The sequence below is a fragment of the Triticum aestivum genome, chromosome 6D, assembly GCF_018294505.1.
Source record: "Triticum aestivum cultivar Chinese Spring chromosome 6D, IWGSC CS RefSeq v2.1, whole genome shotgun sequence".
NCBI classification, from domain to species: Eukaryota; Viridiplantae; Streptophyta; class Magnoliopsida; order Poales; family Poaceae; genus Triticum; species Triticum aestivum.
Window position 1 is genome coordinate 479,612,825 of NC_057811.1, and position 8,084 is coordinate 479,620,908.

Sequence of the window (8,084 nt, forward strand, 5' to 3'; positions counted from 1 at the left end):
CATGCATCAACATTTTATTAGTGGTAGATTTTTCGACAAACTTTGACACAAATTGTAAAGACAACCAATAAACCAGTACGGAGGTAGCACATTACATTACATTCAAGAAAAGAAAAAAAATAGACTCCTAGTAGTAATTAAAGGAGTACTACAAGGCCATGGGCATTGGCGGCTTGACGAGTCCAAATGACAAGTATGCTTCGACCCCTATGCGCGATGCACCCTGTTGAACGTATGCACCCGGCCCACTGCGCACCGGCGCGAAACGTGCCATTGCATCGAGCGCTCCGTTGCGCACCGGCGCATGGACCGGGCGTAGCGTAGCTCTATTGCACGACCCCTGTGCCCCTGATTTGCCGCTGCCCCTGATAAGCCCTCCTTCCCCTTCGTTTCGCGTTCACAGGAAGCTGCATCCGCGTGCCGCCGTACCCGCCCTGCCCCTCCGGCGTCGCCGAACCCACTCGTCCGGCTTTGGCGGCGCCATGGGGCCCAAGTCCAAGTCCAAGGCCCGGTTGTCTCGGCAGAAATCGCTGGCCAGACCGAGGTAGCTTTTCCCCCTAATTAACCTTTCCTTTTTGGATGCAATGCGGCGCCATTAGTGACCGATCGATCCAGGCCAAGCTCACCATGTATCCTCTATGTTCCTTCCTAGTGATCCAATGCAGGAGCTTAAGTGCACTCAGCACTACGATCGTGAGCATATGTTTGAGTTGAATCAAAAGCGGCTGCGGACCAAATATTGCGATCTTTGTTTGATGTGTGTGCTTATGGATGCGGTCAGGGATGTGTCTGCCCGCTATGGTGGTCAGGAGAAGACGGAGAGGAAGAAGAACATGTCAGTAAGACGCGCTGCTGCCAAGGAGCCTGCAAAACCAAACAGCAGCGCTTCCTGGGTTTGCTTGGAGTGCGGTAGATTTTTTTGTGGTGGTGCAGGATTCGAGCCAGAGGGCCATGTTAGAGCACATCACAAGGAGAAACCTGAGCATCGGTGGTTTGCCAACTCCGATAATACGGATGTACTCTACTGTTGTGAGTGTAACCAGGAGGTTCCTCTCAAGGTTTTTAAGTATCGTCCATCACAAAACAAAGGCACAGCGAAATCAGCAGAAGCTTCAACTGAGTTAGGGCCAAACACCAAGACACTTGATCCGAAGGATGATGATGGTTTGGACAAGAAGGAGGTGGTGACACCGCAGCAGATAGAACCGGTGGAGGTGGAGGGCAAGGGATCCAGCAGTTCGTCATCTCCTCACTCGGAGGATGATGATGGTTTGGACAAGAAGGAAGTGGTGACACCGCAGATGAAACTGGTGGAGGCGGAGGACAAGGGATCCAGCAATCCATCATCCCCTCACTCGGAGGACATAACCAAGGAGCCTGTTTCCATATGCCAGTCAGAGGAGATAGCCAAGGAGGACGTCGCCAAATGTAATGTCATCAGGGGGCTGCCGAATGCCGGCAACACCTGTTTTTTCAATGCCATCCTGCAGTGCTTATTGGCCCTTGACCCACCGCGCAGCATAATGATGGGAAGAAACGTTTGCACAGGGCCAATTGCTGCACTTTTCAAGGAGCTCTTTGTCGACACAAGTGCTTCAAGCAATGCAAAAGACTTCCTTGACCAAAGAAAACTGTTTACATATGTCTGCTCAAGGTGGCCCCAATTCAATACCGGCAGAATGGAGGATGCCGAAGAACTCATCCAACATTTTCTTCATGGTTTAGATGAAGAGGAAGATGAAGCACGAAGATGAAGCACGTCAACCTTCAATGGATGCTTCAAAGAAGGTCACAATTGTTAATTCTATCTTTGCGGGCGAGGAGTCTAGTGCTATATCCAGCACAGAATATGTACACGGTTCCGATAAACGTGAAAGGACCCTTCTATTCCGACTGCCAATTCCACATAGGAAGCACCATGCTATAGCTTCCAGAAGCAGCAATAAAAGCTGATGCTGAGGTGCATGGTGGTGATGATCCTGTATCAATTGAGCATTGCTTCTCTTTGTACACTGAGAAAGAGTTGATACCTGATTGGTTATGTCGGTCTTGCACTGATACAGCTAATACAAACACATCTGAAACAAAACCTGTCGTGGAGTCAGGTGGTGACGATAACCAAAATAACCAGAAACAGGAAAAAACAAAAGTTTCCAGAGCTGCAAGGAAAAGACTGCTTATAACCAGAGCTCCAGATGTAATGGTGGTTAGTTTGATGAGGCAACAAAGTGCTCCTAATATTGTTGGGTATGTTAAATTGGAAGGACATGTGCGCTTCAAGGAGATTCTTGATATGCAGCCATACATGGACAAAAGGTACTGTTTTCTAATGCCTTTTGAATTCTATGTTATAGAAGTGGTTTGGTCTCCCATTGATTTGCCGCGCCCACTCATTCATCCATCAACCCCTTCAGTTTTGATCCCCTTTCAGATGCAAGATTAACACATGCATGTGATTGCATCAGTAATTAAGGCACTACCTATTTTTAATAGTCTTGTTCGGATGGATAAGAAATCATTTTACCTGAATCTGAAAAATTGTTTGACCGACTATTGTAGGAAAAAACATTCCTTGACTGACTGAATATAGATCCATGCATCAACCACAGTCATAGCGCAGTGTTAGGAACTACTCCAGCTATTTGCAAGCATGAATCATTAACTAATTAATAAATATAACTCAAAGTTAAAACTATAATCAATAAAAACCAATCGTTTGTCCAAATTAAAAAATAGAAACTGGTATAATTGAAGTTAGCTTAGTTTAATTAGGTCCATACGCATGAAAAAGCGGGAGCAGATAGATTAGCTAGGATCCATGACATGAAAAAGAACTATAATTTTTGACATAGTATTCTTTTGTCCCTCGTCGGCGACAAACAAAGGCATGCATACTTTCTCTTCCTAGTTTTGAAAATGAACCATTAATTAACTAACTCTATACATTCCCAGCTCCCTCCCTAACCAAAGAAGATCTTCAACCACTACCTAGCTACTAATCATCCTTATGTAGTTCCAGACAATTATTTAGGCTGAACTGGGTGTGGATATTTTTGAATTTGGCATCCCAGTATTTGTGATGTATGAGTGGGCGATAGTTCTGTACAGCTCTACGACAGCTTTGCTCATCACTATTTCCTGCAATTTTCATATTTGACGAGAATGACAATAACACCTACCGTCTAGTTGGTGTTGCTCAACACATTGGAGATCGGAAAGGAGGTCATTATATTGTGTATGTAAGGGCTAGCAAGATGAATGGTCAGGAACATCTAAGCAATGACAAGTCTTGGTTTTATGCAAGCGATAAGATAATCAGAGAAGCAAGTTTGCGGGAAGTTCTTGGTTGCGAGGCCTACATTCTTTTATATGAGAGGGTGGGAGACTAAGACTTTATTAGTTATTCTGTGCTTGTTGCCATGTTTGTTTTGTTTCAATAAACATCAATGTTCTGTTTGCAGTGTTCAACTCATGAAGCCCAATCTTCTTCTGCCAATGTCACGAGTGAGGAACCTAGACTTGGCGGTATGAACCTTCTGCCAATGATGCCCAATCTTGTCGGGGATTTGATTCCTCCACCCATAGATGAATTGGTCCAATGGGATGAGCAGAGGAACCACAACGGGGATAAAAGGAGAGAGCAGCAAGCGGACAAGAAAAATGCCACACTGCTACCTATGTTTTGGGAGTTTCTTGATTAGTATGTTTATCTCGCCTTTCTATGTTTTTCCCTCATGTTACTCAACGGGTTCTAATCGAGATAATATTATTTTGATAGCTTCACTCTATCTGGAGAAAAGGCGCCATATTACCGTTTTCAATTGTGGGGCATGCTTATGAGAGGTTGTGGATCAAGGGAGATGTACATCCTCTACTCGCATCTCTTGAGTCAATCAAAGGACCTTGCAATGGGAGTCTGCAATGGTGACGAAAGGTATAATTTTGACAAAATTATCTTGTATGCAATTAAATAAAGCAATAGTTGTGTGCAAGATTTTAATACCGTTGTACTGAACATTGTAAAACAGGCTGAGGGTGAAGTTAACAGAAATTGCCAGGAATTATATGCTGAAACTTGTAACGAGTTTGAACATGGTGGTGACAGAATCCACAAGGAATTTAATGCAGCAACTTGACCTAAGATTTCTTGAAATGCCCAACAAGTAATGGCCTCAACCCCTTCTCTTTTGTTTTACTATTTATTCAAGGGGTGCATGGAAGCTTGTTATCCATGTGCCTGAATCATGAGTTGGTCACGAAATATTATGGGTTTCACCTCTAGCCTACCCCAACTTTTTTGAGACTAAAGGCTTTGTTTTTTTTTTGCAGGGTCTAAAGGCTTTGTTGTTGTTGTTGTTGTTGTATACAAATCAGTTTTTTTATCCTAGTGTTTAATTAGATACCGTTGTATATATGTTTTCAGGTATGAAGAGTTTAAGGAGTCTCTTGGCGCTGATTTGCTTAGAAATATGGATGTCTATGGTCATGTTGGGGAGCAAATTATGATACCTTTGCGTGATAAATGCGCCTTGATCCAGGGACTTACTGAATATGTGATTAGCAAGCACAGAGCTGGGTACTCATGGGAAGGCAATTTTGGCATAGAAGATATGGATGTCTATGACGGCAAGGTAGTCATCACAAAGAGTCCCAAATTATTTGAGATACTACCTCGAATATCGCCTGAGATGGACACGGCGATGGAGAATGATTTTGATAGCATTGCAACAAAAGTGCTGAAGAAATTCATCTATCGTCAAATTTACGTGCCTTACCTAACACCTTTTCATATATTCTTGAGTGGAATGGGACAATATGCTAAATGGTGGTCAGACCCAGTCATGACGAAGGATCTGCGGGAACTAATACTGCACTATCCTTTTTTCAAGCCTTCAAGGGCTAGGTTGAACTTGCTGGTAGGCATCTTTGATGCATGGAGATCGTTCGATGAAAAAGATATGAGTCCCTTATTTAAGAAAATCTTGAAGAAGACACATGGATTGGCATGGTTAGAGGACATGGAGTCGGTTCCTAATCAGATCATCCTTGATGTCTTCCGTTACAGAGACAAGGATGCTAACTATTATGAAGCAGAATTGCATTTCTTGATTGAGTTGTTAAGGCATCTTGCAGTAGATGGTACTGCGAAGTCCTTCGATTATCAGTGTGAGGATTGTTGGGGAATGTAGTAATTTCAAAAATTTCCTACGCACACGCAAGATCATGGTGATGCATAGCAACGAGAGGGGAGAGTGTGTCCACGTACCCTCGTAGACCGAAAGCGGAAGCGTTAGCACAACGCGGTTGATGTAGTCGTACGTCTTCACGATCCGACCGATCAAGTACCGAACGCACGGTACCTCCTAGTTCAGCACACGATCAACTCGATGACATCCCTCGAACTCCGATCCAGCCGAGCTTTGAGGGAGAGTTATGTCAGCACGACGGCGTGGTGACGATGATGATGTTCTACCGACGCAGGGCTTCGCCTAAGCACCGCTACGATATGACCGAGGTGGATTATGGTGGAGGGGGGCACCGCACACGGCTATGAGATCCAAGGGATCAATTCTTGTGTCTCTAGGGGGTGCCTCCCTCCCCGTATATAAAGGAGTGGAGGAGGGGGAGGGGTTCGGCCACCCTTGGCGCGCCCCATGAGGAATCCTACTCCCACCGGGAGTAGGACTCCCCCCTTCCATGTTGGAGTAGGAGAGGAGAGGGAAGGAGAGAGAGGGGGAAAGGAAAGGGGGGACGCCGCCCCCCCTCCTTGTCCAATTCGGACTTGGGGGGAGGGGCGCGCATCCATCTATGGACTGGTGCAATCATCTCGGAGTTGGAATATACGCTTTGATAAGTTGATCAAAGGATATAGTTTTATACAGACTTGCGGTGAAGCCTGTATTTACAAGAAAGTGAGTGGGAGCACTACAACAGTTCTGATAAGTATATGTGAATGACATATTGTTGATCGGAAATAATGTAGCATTATTCTGCAAAGCATAAAGGAGTGTTTGAAAGGAGTTTTTTCAAAGAAAGACCTCGGTGAAGCTGCTTACATATTGAGCATCAAGATCTATAGAGACAGATCAAGACGCTTGATAAGTTTTTCAATGAGTACATACCTTGACAAGATTTTGAAGTAGTTCAAAATGGAACAGTCAAAGAAAGAGTTCTTGCCTGTATTACAAGGTGTGAAATTGAGTAAGACTCAAAGCCCGACCACGGCAGAAGATAGAAAGAGAATGAAAGTCATTCCCTATGCCTTGGCCATAGGTTCTATAAAGTATGCCATGCTGTGTACCAGATCTATTGTATACCCTACACTGATTTTGGCAAGGGAGTACAATAGTGATCTAGGAGTAGATCACTGGACATCGGTCAAAATTATCCTTAGTGGAATAAGGATATGTTTCTCGATTATGGAGGTGACAAAAAGAGTTCGTTGTAAAGGGTTACGTCGATGCAAATTTTGACACTGATCCAGATGACTCTAAGTCTCAATCTGGATACATATTGAAAGTGGGAGCAATTAGCTAGAGTAGCTCCGTGCAGAGCATTGTAGACATAGAAATTTCCAAAATACTTACGGATCTGAATGTGACAGACCCGTTGACTAAAATTATCTCACAAGCAAAACATGATCACACCTCAGTACTCTTTGGGTGTTAATCACATAGCGATGTGAACTAGATTATTGACTCTAGTAAACCCTTTGGGTGTTGGTCACATGACGATGTGAACTTTGGGTGTTAATCACATGGTGATGTGAACTATTGATCTTAAATCACATGGCGATGTGATCTAGATTATTGACTCTAGTGCAAGTGGGAGACTGAAGGAAATATGCCCTAGAGGCAATAATAAAGTTATTATTTATTTCCTTCTATCATGATAAATGTTTATTATTCATGCTAGAATTGTATTAACCGGAAACATAATACTTGCGTGAATACATAGACAAACAGAGTGTCACTACTATGCCTCTACTTGACTAGCTCGTTGATCAAAGATGGTTATGTTTCCTAGCCATAGACATGAGTTGTCATTTGATTAACGGGATCACATCATTAGGAGAATGATGTGATTGACTTGACCATTCCGTTAGCTTAGCACTCGATCGTTTAGTATGTTGCTATTGCTTTCTTCATGACTTATACATGTTCCTATGACTATGAGATTATGCAACTCCCGTTTACCGGAGGAACACTTTGTGTGCTACCAAACGTCACAACGTAACTGGGTGATTATAAAGGTGCTCTACAGGTGTCTCCGAAGGTACTTGTTGGGTTGGCGTATTTCGAGATTAGGATTTGTCACTCCGATTGTCGGAGAGGTATCTCTGGGCCCTCTCGGTAATGCACATCACTATAAGCCTTGCAAGCATTGTAACTAATGAGTTAGTTGCGGGATGATGTATTACGGAACGAGTAAAGGGACTTGCTGGTAACGAGATTGAACTAGGTATTGAGATACCGACGATCGAATCTCGGGCAAGTAACATACCGATGACAAAGGGAACAACATATGTTGTTATGCGGTCTGACCGATAAAGATCTTCGTAGAATATGTGGGAGCCAATATGAGCATCCAGGTTCCGCTATTGGTTATTGACCGGAGACGTGTCTCGGTCATGTCTACATAGTTCTCGAACCCGTAGGGTCCGCACGCTTAAAGTTCGATGACGGTTATATTATGAGTTTATGTGTTTTGATGTACCGAAGGTAGTTCGGAGTCCCGGATGAGATCGGGGACATGACGAGGAGTCTCGAAATGGCCGAGACGTAAAGATCGATATATTGGACGACTATATTCGCACTTCGGAAAGGTTCCCAGTGATTCGGGTATTTATCGGAGTACCGGAGAGTTACGGGAATTCGCCGGGGAGAAGTATTGGGCCTTATTGGGCCATACGGGAATAGAGGAGAGAGGCCAAAAGGAAGGAGGCGCGCACCCCCCCCCCCTCTGGTCCGAATTGGACAAGGGGTGCAGCCCCCTTTTCCTTCTTCCTCTCCCCCTCTTTCCTTCTCTCCTACTCCAACAAGGAAAGGAGGAGTCCTACTCCCGGTGGGAGTAGGACCCCCCCT

At 44.3% G+C, this 8,084-nt stretch overlaps 1 pseudogene; it reads left to right on the forward strand.

Moving 5' to 3' along the window:
- The first annotated feature begins 482 nt into the window (after positions 1–482).
- Positions 483–8,084, forward strand: part of LOC123143585 (uncharacterized) — a 17,356-nt pseudogene continuing 9,754 nt past the window's right edge.